This window comes from Rhineura floridana, chromosome 3 (genome assembly GCF_030035675.1).
Source record: "Rhineura floridana isolate rRhiFlo1 chromosome 3, rRhiFlo1.hap2, whole genome shotgun sequence".
Lineage (NCBI taxonomy): Eukaryota > Metazoa > Chordata > Lepidosauria > Squamata > Rhineuridae > Rhineura > Rhineura floridana.
The window spans coordinates 101,954,642-101,966,891 of record NC_084482.1 but is presented as its reverse complement, the minus strand read 5'-3'; the positions used below and the strand labels follow the sequence as shown (position 1 = coordinate 101,966,891).

Sequence of the window (12,250 nt, the reverse complement as noted above, 5' to 3'; positions counted from 1 at the left end):
TGCAATCCTATGCATGTTTACTCAGAAGCAAGTCCCAATCCTGTAAAAAGAAAGTACTCTTTATACTGCTCAAGGCTGTATATTTACTGAATTCCTGATGTGAGATAAGCAGGAAAAGGAAACTTTGAGGTTAGCTATTGCCTGGGGTCAACAAATCTTGTCAATCACAACCCTGACTTCACTTATTAGCTAAAAACCTGAAAGGGCAGGGATTAGGGCAGCTGGTACTAACAGAAGCTGCGGGGAGGGCCCCCTGACATTTTGGTTTATATCTTTTGAACCAGACCACCTAGAAACTTTTTTTTTAAATGAAAGCTAAGAGTCTGGAGATTAAGGTTAGTCACCCGGAGACCCAGAGAGGACCCCCAAAACCTGGAGTCTCGGGCAAAGTCCGGATACCTGGCAACCCTAATTTTGTGTTATATTCAATATTTCCTTCTGTAAACAGAAAAAAAAATTCCACAGGTTATTCACTATATCTTTGCAAATTCATTTCTTTTGGCCTTTAAGAACCTCCAGTGCTTACAAATGCAAGAATGTTTCCGCTACATTCAGCGTTCTTTCCCATGCATGTCTGTCACTAATTTGGATTCTAGCTATTTCATGAATGTTTTTGGGTCAGATCCTAACTGGAATCTGTTGAGAAGACAAGCAACCCCATGCCATGGAAGCTCCAATGTACACATGGGCCCATGAATGTTGTTATTCATTTCAGTAGAAGAGAGGTGTCCATTTAGTAGAAGAGACATGCATCCATTTGTAAATGCAGAGCTGCCCTTTCTCCACTGAAATAAAATGAAAGCAAGCATGCAATCACACTATGCATACATTTGAATGCCTATAGAACTGTGAGTATTGAGCAGATGTATCAGATTCTGTCTTTAAGAATCTCAAAAATACTGAAAATGGATAACTTATTCTGACATTTTCTTAATGAATTCAATAGGCATAAATAATTGTAAGCAAAACACTGTTAAAAGTGTGTGTGTGTGTTGTGTGTGTGTGTGTGTGAGTGACTGAGTGAGAGAGAGAGAGAGAGAGCGCTACTCCAGGAATAAACCATTTGAGTCTGTCCTCTTGAAGCTCTGAAGCTTTCAAATAGATAGCTAAATAAATTCCAAAGTCCATTAAGCAGGGTAATTTACAATGTTCTCAGGCTTTGCCCATGGAACTACATTAACACAGTTTTCCATTTGGCTTCAGAAAATAAAATGTCATTATTCTAAGCACAAAGGAAAAAAAATTATGTTGATGTGTGATGGCAAAGAAATTGGTTTGCTTTCTAAGAAATTTATTCATTGTGCACTTAGCCAGTGCATTAATTTTGAAAGAAATGGGGAACTTGGCAATGGTCACAGACTATTGAAAAGGAATCCAAAGGAGTGGTTGGAACATTTTGCCTATTTGTCAAAAGCACCTACCTGCTTTTTAAAATTCTTTTTAAATTATTGTTTCTAATTCATTCTTTGGCTTTCTATCGATGTGTTTGCAAAAAGCCTGGTTGGCTATCATGCAATAAACTGAACTGAACCTACCTGAGAAGGATTTTTTATGCACACTTGTAAAGAAGCCTGCAGTGGGGGTGGGGAAATGTCAATAGTGGAACACTGTTTATTTTGAGAGTCTATGTGCTCAGAGAACTTAACACAGGATGAACAAATGGAGTCGGTTAGCCCTGCTTCTCATTTTTCATAAGACAAACTACTCAAATATTTCACATACACACACACACACACACTTCTATCATTCATTGGACACTTTCTTCCCCAAGAAACTGGCACTGGGTCAGCCCAACCTTGACATGAATTCAGCAAATGCCAGGCAAGCAAAAAACTTGGACCAAATGTATTATCCATCCCCAGAAGGTTATAATTTTCTTCATTTTTTCACTCATTATAACATGAGATCTAGGTATTATTACTTGCCTCTTCACCCTGAGGTGCCAGGGCAGGTCACAACCATTTAAATTGCAGTATTAAAAACAGTTTAAAACAAATTACAGTTACAGGAATAAAAATCTCTCTCTCTCAAGGGTCAAAGTCCTTTACCCTGAAGGGGTGCATCTTCCACATACAACAAAAACTGTATAATGAAGATGCCAGATGCATCTCTGTGGGGAGGGAGTTCCACAACTTAGGGGCTGCCACAGAGAATGCCCTCTTCTGGGCCATCCATGCCCCCCAAACATCTGAGGGCAATGGAACTACTAAGAGGGACCCCTCTGCTGATCTAAATATCCAAGAGGGTCTGTAGGGAAGGAGGCAATATTTTAGATACTTCGGGCCTTACTTGTTTAGGGCTTTAAACACTAGTGTGAGCACCTTGAACTGGTCTTGAAATGAACTGGCAAGCAATGCAACTGTGTTAAAACAGGGGTTATATGAGTTTGAAATGGAGCTCCAGCCAGTAATCTAGCCACTGCATTTTGGACAAGTTGGAGTTTCCAAGTCATCATCAAGGGCAGCTCCAAGTAGAGCACATCACAATAAACAAGTCTGGAAGCTATCAGAGCATGGAGTACCATGACCAAATCATTTCTGTCCAAAAGGGGCTATAGCTGGCAAACCATGAAACTAGTTTCATAATATCAAACTGAGGCTCAATCCTGACAAGACTGAGATGCTGTTGGTGGATGGTTTCTCTGATTCGGTGGTGGATTCACATCCTATCCTGGATGGGGTTACACTCCCCCTAAAGAAGCAGGTTCGTAGCTTGGGAGTCATTCTAGACTCTTCCCTTTCACTTGAGGCTCAAGTAGCCTCGGTGGCACGGAATGCGTTCTACCAACTTCAGTTGGTAGACCAGCTACGTCCCTATCTGAGTAAGGAGGACCTCACATCAGTTGTACATGCTCTGGTAACCTCGTGTTTGGATTACTGCAATGCGCTCTACGTAGGGCTGCCTTTGAAGATAGTTCGGAAGCTACAGCTAGTGCAAAATGCGGCTGCCAGATTTTTAACAAGGACCAAGCGGTCCGAGCACATAACACCTGTTCTAGCTCGCTTGCACTGGCTACCAATATGCTTCCGGGCCAGATTCAAAGTGTTGGTATTAACCTATAAAGCCTTATACGGCATGGGACCACGATACCTGTTGGAACGCCTCTCCCATTACGAACCGGCCCGTACACTACGTTCTGCTACGAAGGCCCTCCTCCGGGTTCCGACTCATAGAGAGGCCCGGAGGGTGGTGATAAGATCTAGGGCCTTCTCAGTGGTGGCCCCCGAACTGTGGAACAGTCTTTCTGAGGAGGTGCGCCTGGTGCCGACATTGTTATCCTTTCGGCGCCAGGTTAAAACCTTCCTCTTTTCCAAAGCATTTTAATTTAAGTTAACCTGATTTTCATATCTGTTGTACTGATTTTAGATTGTTCTTATTTTATATGTTCTTATTGTATTATATTGTGTATTTTATTGTATTCTCTGTGTTCACCGCCCAGAGAGCTATTGCTAGTCGGGCGGTATAAAAGTCTAATAAATAATAATAATAATAATAATAATAATAATAATAATAATAATAATATGTGCAAGAAAGTGCTGTGGATATTCTTTTCTAATTCACACTGTAATATTCATGCTGTTAAATTGCACAGATTCTCTTAATTTCACTTTTGCTCGCATCCTATTTGAGATAGTAATTCTTGTGCTGGCTGATGATAAGGCAGCAAAAAGGATGTGCTTCAAGGGGTGATCAGTTTTGACAAATGATTGTACATGTAGCGAGGTGCTCACCAAAGAATGCCAATGTGTATAGAACTGTGTCCATATGCTGGGTGAGTGAGCAAGCCTCAGACTCCATTCCTGTTTCCACTTGGCCTTCCTTGACCTATGCCCCTTGCTCCCTCTAGCTTTTCTCTCGAGGCTGCAATCTTATATACCAGGAATGGGGAACCTGTGCCCCCCCATATGTTGCTGGACTTCCAGCTTCCATCAGTCCCAACCAGCACAGCTAAATTAAAAGTCATTATACTTTAAAATATGAATAACGGTTCCATTTCACTATTTTATTTTAAAGGAAAATCTAACCTAACTAAACTACTCTATTTGCAGTCAGTCATAAACAGGTATATGTGGAAGTGAATCCTATAGATTTTGCTGAGACTTGCTTCTAGGTAAGTACTCTTAGGATTGCAATCCTCATATGATAAATAGAAACTATGAAATAATTAATACTTTCCTTGAATATTGAAGGGACTTTTGATGCCTTAATATGCCTACTCCAAGTACGGAACACCACAAAACCACCTCTTCCTCTCAGTGAGGAGACCCTAGCCCTACCAGTCAGTCTGTTCAGTCTTTCAGGGTGGTCAGCTTCCCTCTTTAAATCTCCAGGTAATTCTTGGAAAATGATGGCAGTGGTGGCATCGAAGGCTCCAACTTCCTTGGAATCAGATTTATGCAACTGACAGCAGAGTGGCAATTTTATACATGTTTACTCAGAAGTAAAAAAAAGGTAAAGGTGTCACCGCACTTGTAGTGCGAGTCATTTCCGACTCTTAGGGTGACGTCTTGCAACGTTTACTAGGCAGACCATATCTATGGGGTGGGATTGCCAGTTCCGTCCCCGGCCTTTCTTTACCCCCCGGGTACTCATTTTACCAACCACGAATGGATGGAAGGCTGAGTGGACCTCGACCCCTTTTACCGGAGATTCGACTTCCACCTTCTGTTGGAATCGAACTCCGGCCGTGAGCAGAGCTTCGGCTGCATTACTGCTGCTTACCACTCTGCGCCACGGAGGATCTTTTACTCAGAAGTACGTCCCATAAACCATAAACCTAGAACCATTATACTGTAAAGCAATAGATGGGGGTATTGTTGCCAGTTCAGGGTATAATCCTATACCGACTGGATTTTACTCAGAAGTATGTCCCATAAAATCCAGTCGGTATAGGATTATACCCTGAACCTGCAACAGTACCCCCATCTATTGCTTTACAGTATAATGGTTCTAGGTTGTATCCAGTGCTGCATGAGTGGAGTGCCACTCATGCAATGGGAATTCCATTTCCTCATCTCCCCTTGTGCCCCCCATCTGCTGTGGAGGGTCCCTCAACCCTTTGGAGCTGTTTTTGAGGCATGCAGGGGACTGGAGTGGACAGGAGAGAGGAAGAGGATGTTCCATTGCACACTTGGAAGTCTGTTGCACCAGTGGATTTGCCATGTTGGATACTGCCCTCTGTCTATACAAGCTGTTGGTTTGCATCGTAATCCTTGACATTATATTGATAAAAGGCAATTGGAAAGATTTTTTGTCATGCTGAGTTTTGGTGAATGAATGATCTCTGTGCATGCACATATCAGAATGTTCAATTATGTGAACACAGGTGGAAGTGCCCTGTTGCCTCCTTTAGTGAATGAATAAGTGAGAGCTAATCTGCAGAGGAGGAGGAGTTAATTCCCTGCCACTGCTATGTTCCTAAAGTTCATGCAGGGAGGTCAGGTGGGTCAATCAGAGTTGGCTTTCCCTCTGCTCTTGACTCAAGAGAAGAAATGGGCTGGCAGCAGAAGATGGAAGAAAAATCAGGTTGTCCTGAATTGCCATAATCACTGTTTACAGCTGATGATCCAGGTGGATAAAGGCACCTAGATGTGTTTTACAATGCCATACCTTATTGACCTGTGAAGGAAGCTCTACTGTAATTATGGTGAAGGACGGAAGCAGCTCACCTGGTGGAGCAGAGCTGCAACAGTCACTGCCTTGCAGAGGTGTCACTACTGCTTACCAGGAGTGTTGAGGCAGTGGCAAGGTGCACCAGCAGAGGCTATTGCTACAGCTCTGCCCCACTGGAAGAGCCAGACCTGGTGAGGGAAATGGAGCTGAGTGGCAGAGAAGAACTGGTGAGCATGGGGGAAGGAGACAGCAAGGGCTGCAGCTAGATCACTGCTTCCCCATTCCCTACCGAGCTGCAAAGGAAAAAAAAATAAACTATAGAATCTCTCCTTCCTCTGGAGGGTGCTGTTTTGTAAGAGGCTTTCATGCAGGGTCAATCTATCCTGCCTGAAAGTCTCCTGCCAAAGAGCACCCCCGAGAATAACTCATGAGTGGAGGGAGGATCCTGCGTGATGTTGTTTTGCAAGGGCAAAACACCACCACAACCCCAGGGGATTACTGTCTCTGCTCATCAGGCAGGAAGGAGAGCTGCAGCTGCCTGTTCTTCCTGCCTGACTGCCCCTCACCAGCCCCGGGTTGCTCTAGGTCATCAAATCTGACCTGTAGCGATCTGTGGCTGTCAGAATCTGACTTGGCCAAAGCCTGAATATGTCCAAATGGACCTGATTTGGCTTGGGACTTGGGCAAATCTGGAGTGCAACCCTACTAAATAGAGCTGGCATCCTAGTAGCAGTGCCAGTTACTAGGATAGGGGGCAGGACAGTGCAGTGTTGGAGAGCTTAGAATGGGTCCACTGGCGGGAGTGATAGATTGGCTCTGCTGGTGCACTTGCACCACCTCACCCTCACAACGGTCCTACCCCTGCACCATTTTGGCATGTGGCAGCAGTGCTGCTGCTGCGAGGCTGGCTCTATAGTGCTGCCACCCCCTGCCTGCTGTAATGTGTGAAGAGGATTTATTGTATTATTCTTTTTTTGTGAATTCTGATCTGAACCGACTCCTAGACTAATGTGCAGATTGAAACATAGCTATTACCACATTTTTGGTGACATTTCTTGGCTCAAAAATACTTCAAAATACATTTTAAAAAAATATATAGAAAATGTACTCAGAAATGCACATTTTAAGAGAACATACATTTAGGAATTCATGTTTTGAGAGAAAATATATTAAAATACATATTGAAATATGTATTTAAATGTGAATTTCCATGCGAATGAAAACAATTATATCAGATTAATGCAAAAATGGGACAGAACTGACTTAAGAAATTTGCACTTCTTTGAATTTTGTAAGGCAGTTCTCCAACCAAATAATGTATTCAAATATGTGTATAGTTGGGGAAAGTGTGTATAAAAATGCATATATTAGTGAAATGTACAAATGTGTATATTAGGGAAAATGCTTGCAAAATGTATATATTAGGCAAAACTGCATACAAAATGTGTGTATAAGGAGAAATGTGCACTAAAATGCAGATGAATTTTCATAAGGACTTTAAAAAAAAGCACAGACTTGTGCAGGAATGCGGAGAAGTGCACTTAAGACTGGAAAAATGGGAAACCCAGAGAGGCTGACATTGATGCATTCCTTCATCCCTAACACTGAATGTTGCTGATGAAGATGCTCAAGCCCTACAGGGGTACTTCTAAAATACGATGTAAAAATGTGAAAGTTGTTTATACGCTTGTACTAATCTTCACAGTATTTTGTGGTAGGCTAGCAGGATCACATTTCAAGAGTTTTCTGTATTTTAGTCATTTCATTTGATTCTTAGCTATGAGGAACTTTTGAAATTCTGTTGGCTCTGGTGAGATTTAAGGCTTTTCCATGTGCATTGGCCTATGGCTTGCAATTCATCATGAGCTTAATGGTGCTTTCAGGCTTACAATGCAAGGTGAAGGCTGTAAGTTCACCCTCACTGGAGGGCAGAGTTTGAAGGTCTGGCAAACTCTTCATTGCAGCTGTCCTATCCTTTAAATGAAGGAAAGATATTATTTTACAGGCCTGTCTCTGGAGACACAGTACAGCACCACAGAGTTTGTATATTCCTAAATTGCCTCATTGAAATATAACTAGTAGGATATGAAGCTTTAGCATTTCCAGTTGATGAAATAATTTGATATTTAGAGCTCTGTTCATTAATAAGCTATGCACCATTTACCTGGTTTTCTGTAGAATTTATGAGTCAAAAGTGCAGAGTGCTCCAAAAATGACCCATTCATCAAAATATTTTCCCCTTCTTATAATTGGCTAACCCATCACTGTAGCCCTAGGGACACATTGCTCGAAAAGGTGGGCCCTGCATAAAAGAGCAATGCAGCATTATATTAGGTAGAAAAGTTCAACTTTGGAGTTTGATTTTAACATTCAGGTTCTTCTTTGGAATATAGTGTCAGACAGTTCAGTGGACCCTTGTGATCGTCCCAGAATGCAGGACACAGAATAATGGGCTCAAGTTGCAGGAAGCCAGATTTCGACTGAACATCAGGAAAAACTTCCTAACTGTTAGAGCGGTATGACAATGGAACCTATCACCTAGGAAGGTGATGGACATTCCAACATTGGAGGCATACAAGAGGCAGATGCATAGCCATGTGTCGGGTATGCTATAAGTTGGATTCCACCATTGAGCAGGGGACTGGACTCAGTGGCCTTATAGGCCTCTTCCAACTCTTTGATTCTGTGATTGTAAAATGTGGCTTGACAATTCCATGTTGTAGTTCATGTTCCATGTTGATGAAATGGTCATGTGATTGCTTCTTCATGCACTTGATTCACAGCTCCTCACTCATTAAGTGCATTGCCACCAATCCACTTCAGAAATTTTGTAGTACTGTGCTATATGGTGATCTTCAATCTAGCCCCATTGGTAAAGCAACCACACAGTTGCCTCATCAGGGACTGAAGTGCAAGGTGAATCAAGTCAATATCCATTTTTATCATGCAAAAACGGTTCTGTGAATCAGATTAATCAGGTTTTTCTCTCTCCTTGTTCCTATCTATATAATGGGCTGAAATTCTAGCCTCTTTACATGCATCATATTAGATTATTTTCTCTCACCCCTCTGGCAGTTGTGCTGTGGGGTGCTGTAGGGTACTATCCTGTCCCCAGTGCTATTTAATATCTATATGAAGGTGTTGGACATGGTCATTAGGAGATTTGGAAAGAGGTATCATCACTATGCTGATGATACTCAGCTCTAATTCTCTGGAACATCTAAATTGGGAGAGGCCATGCAAGCCCTGGACTGGTGTCTGGATGGAGGCCAATAAACTGAATCCTGGCAAGACAGACGTGCTGTGGGTGGGGGGTTTCTGAGTCCAGATCCTGCTTTGGATGGTGGTGGTGTTCTTCTGAAGCAGCAGGTCCATAGTCTGGGGGTGCCCCTGGATCCATCTCTGTTGCTAGAGGCCCAGATGATCTTGGTGGCTAGGAGTGCCCTTTTACCCACATCGGTTGGTAAGATGGCTGTGACTGTTTCTGGATCAGGATAGCTTGATGAATGTTGTCCATGTGCTAGTAACCTCCAGATTGGATTACTGCAACACACTCTTTGTGGGGCTACCCTTGAGGCTGACCCAAAAGCTGCAACTAGTGCAAAATGCAGCTATTTGGCTGCTCACTGGGGCAGAATATCACCATCACATTACACTGCTGCTGAAAGAATTGCCCGGGCTGCCAGTTAGCTACTGGGCTAGATTCAAGGTAGTACTTGAGGCTTTATACAGCTTGGGACCAGGATACCTAAAAGATCACCTCATCCCCTACATACCCAACCAATAATTGTGTTCTGCAGGAGAGGACATCCTGCAGATGACATCCTATCAGGTGGTCCATTCCATACAATGTTGGAATTGGCCCTAAAGTGTGATTGCATCTAGGCTGTGGGCATACTAGTCACTTCAAAAGCAATGAAAACAGTTTTTCTGGCTGTGTTTTGAAGTGACTCTGCCCTCGGCTAGACATACCTCCCTTCCCCATTGCTGACTGGATCTTTCAGGACTGCCCACAGTAAAGTGTTGGGCCAATCACTGTCATTGCCTAAACCTACAGCAACATGCTTCTGCTGGCCACATCTGGAGGGGCAGCGGGTTGATCTACCAATCAGTTGTGAAATATGCCTGAAGCTGAATTTTTTAAAAAATGCCCTGGAACTGATGCAACCAGATGTTAGAGTAAAAAGGGATGGAGTTTGATTAGTGCCATGTGCCCCCATTTTCAGAAAACAGAGGTGGAAATGCACTGGAACTGGCCGAACAATAAGTGTGTCTCTACCCCTATTCTTTGGAGCTCCCATTGCATATTAGACAGGTGCCTTCTCTATTGCCTTTTTTGTGCCCACTTTACAAAAGCATTCTAAAATCTTTATCTGTTTACCATTTGATATCTGTTTTGTATTTGAATTGATTTCATGTATGCGCTGTGGTTGTTTTTAAACTGTTTTTATATTTATAATTGCTTTTCAAAATTGTTTTTACAGTTGTTTAGCCTGTTTCCCTATATGTAACTGTTTTATGTAAGTTAGTACATTGCAAATTGCTTCAGGATGCCTCATGGGAAGCGATTCATAAATGAAATAAATAAATAAAAATAGTCAGATTCAGTTAATTCATTCTGCCTCTAAACAAAAAGTTGCCTGTGTTTTGAAAAAGAAGTCGTGGAAATTTGCAAGTGAAAGTTCATTAATTGTGATCAGTGTATCCATATCTGTGGCACAGAACAGGCATATCCTTTTTGATAAAAAGATGAACAATACCAGAGGCTGTCCAAAACATAGGCAAATAAAGAATGAGGAAATGTAGATATATTTGTTCATAGTGGAAGGAATTCACTAAGTATACTTGCCATGCTACTTCCTTTCATGAACAGTGCAAAGTTGTTTGTTTAATCAATCGGAAGATCCTATAGTCCTCCCTAGATACACTAGAACAGGGATAGGAAATCTGTGACCCTCCACATGTTCCTGGATTATAGTTCCCATTGGGGAGAAATTTGTTTCGGTTCACATTTAAAGCTGAATTTATCAAATTCGCACTTTCTGAAACAACATGAGAACCAAAACACGCCCATCTTTTGAAATTCACACTTATCCAAATTTTGCAATGCAGTTCTCCAACTAAACAATTTGCAAAAATTCATATATGAGGGGAAAGTGTGCATAAATATGAATATACTAGTGAAAATAACATACAAAAATGCATTATATTAGGAGAAATTGCTTGCAAAAATGTGTACGTTAGTCAAAACTGCATACAAAACTGTGTTTAGTAGGACAAATTTTCACTAAAATGCTGGAGAATTTTCATGAGGATTTTTTTTTAAAAAAACCGCAAATTGCTGCAGAAATGTGGAGAACCAAATTTAAGATTGGAAAAATGTAAAACTGAGAGAACCAAAATTGTCAGCTCTTTCCATCCCTATCTCTGGCCAATGGCTATGGTGGCTGCAGCTGATGGGAGCTGGAGTCCAACAACATCTGGAGAGCCACAGGTTCGCCACCCCGTGCACTAGAATAAAATATCTTTAAATATGATGAAAACTATAAGCTTCAAAGCAGTTGTGCTTTGTTACATCTGACATATGGCCCAGGGTGGAGTATAACTAAGTGCTAAAAAGGACATAGGAGACTTTCTGAATTGCCTAGACTATTAGGAATTTGCATCCATCCCATCTTTTGAAGAGACCATGAGAGTTAATGAATATCACAGAGGGTTCCTTGCCAGCAAGATAGACTTTGGAATGAGTCATCAGCTATACTGAATATGGAATCTTGGTAAATTTTCTGAATAAAGTGTCTTAGCTCATCTAGTTGTATTAACTGTGCTTGTGTGGGTTAATTACTGTTCACCTTTGCCTCCCCCCGCCATACCTACATGGATAACAATGAGGTGCAGATCCCAATTTGCATCATTTACATCCATCAAGTTTAGTAGGGACTGGATATTAGTTTTTGGATTTGGGGCACATTAATTTTAGTGGGATTTTTATATGAAGTTAATTTTTAAAATCAAATCTAATAATATTGCAGATTTAGTTTTAAAAGTCCAAACTAGCTCCACTGAAGTTCAGATCATTGATTTTATTTCCACTATGGTTAAAGACTCTTTATTGCTTTTGGTAAGAATGTCTAGGATGAGTTTTAAAAAGCCAACTGGCTCACTTTATTATCCCATGTGGCCACTTTTGCATTTACACAGCTGAAGAAGAAAAAAAAGATAGATTACAATTGGTAAATCTCGTACACTAGAGTACATATTTGAGAAATGTATTAACATCAGAAGGCAAATAGATAAAATATGCTGAGAGAGAATTCTCTAGGTACTGCACACAGAACAGCTGAAACTGATTCTTGTGTTTTTGTTTTTGGCAGTATAATACCTAAATACCACTAGTCAACTTATGTAAATGATGAATAATTTGGTTTATTAACTTTATATGCTGTATAAAATACTTCCAGTGGGTGAGCATTTCTACATATTAATTCATTTTCCCTGCCTCACCTCTAGGATCTACATACCTTGTATTTTAGTGTCATTTTGTATTTCCTTTCATATGGTCTGATTCCCCCCCTGATATACACATGTTTATTTAATCCTTTTGAATTCAAGAGGCATCATGTGTATTCTTTTGATT

At 41.3% G+C, this 12,250-nt stretch overlaps 2 long non-coding RNA genes across 3 annotated transcripts in view; one reads left to right on the top strand and one right to left on the bottom strand.

The window, feature by feature from the left end:
* The window catches only part of LOC133382236 (uncharacterized), a 125,419-nt gene that overhangs the window by 48,065 nt on the left and 65,104 nt on the right, over positions 1–12,250 (bottom strand). The gene's annotated exons all lie outside the window — the stretch shown is intronic.
* LOC133382235 (uncharacterized) overlaps positions 1–12,250 on the top strand; it is a 123,086-nt gene that overhangs the window by 88,353 nt on the left and 22,483 nt on the right. The gene's annotated exons all lie outside the window — the stretch shown is intronic.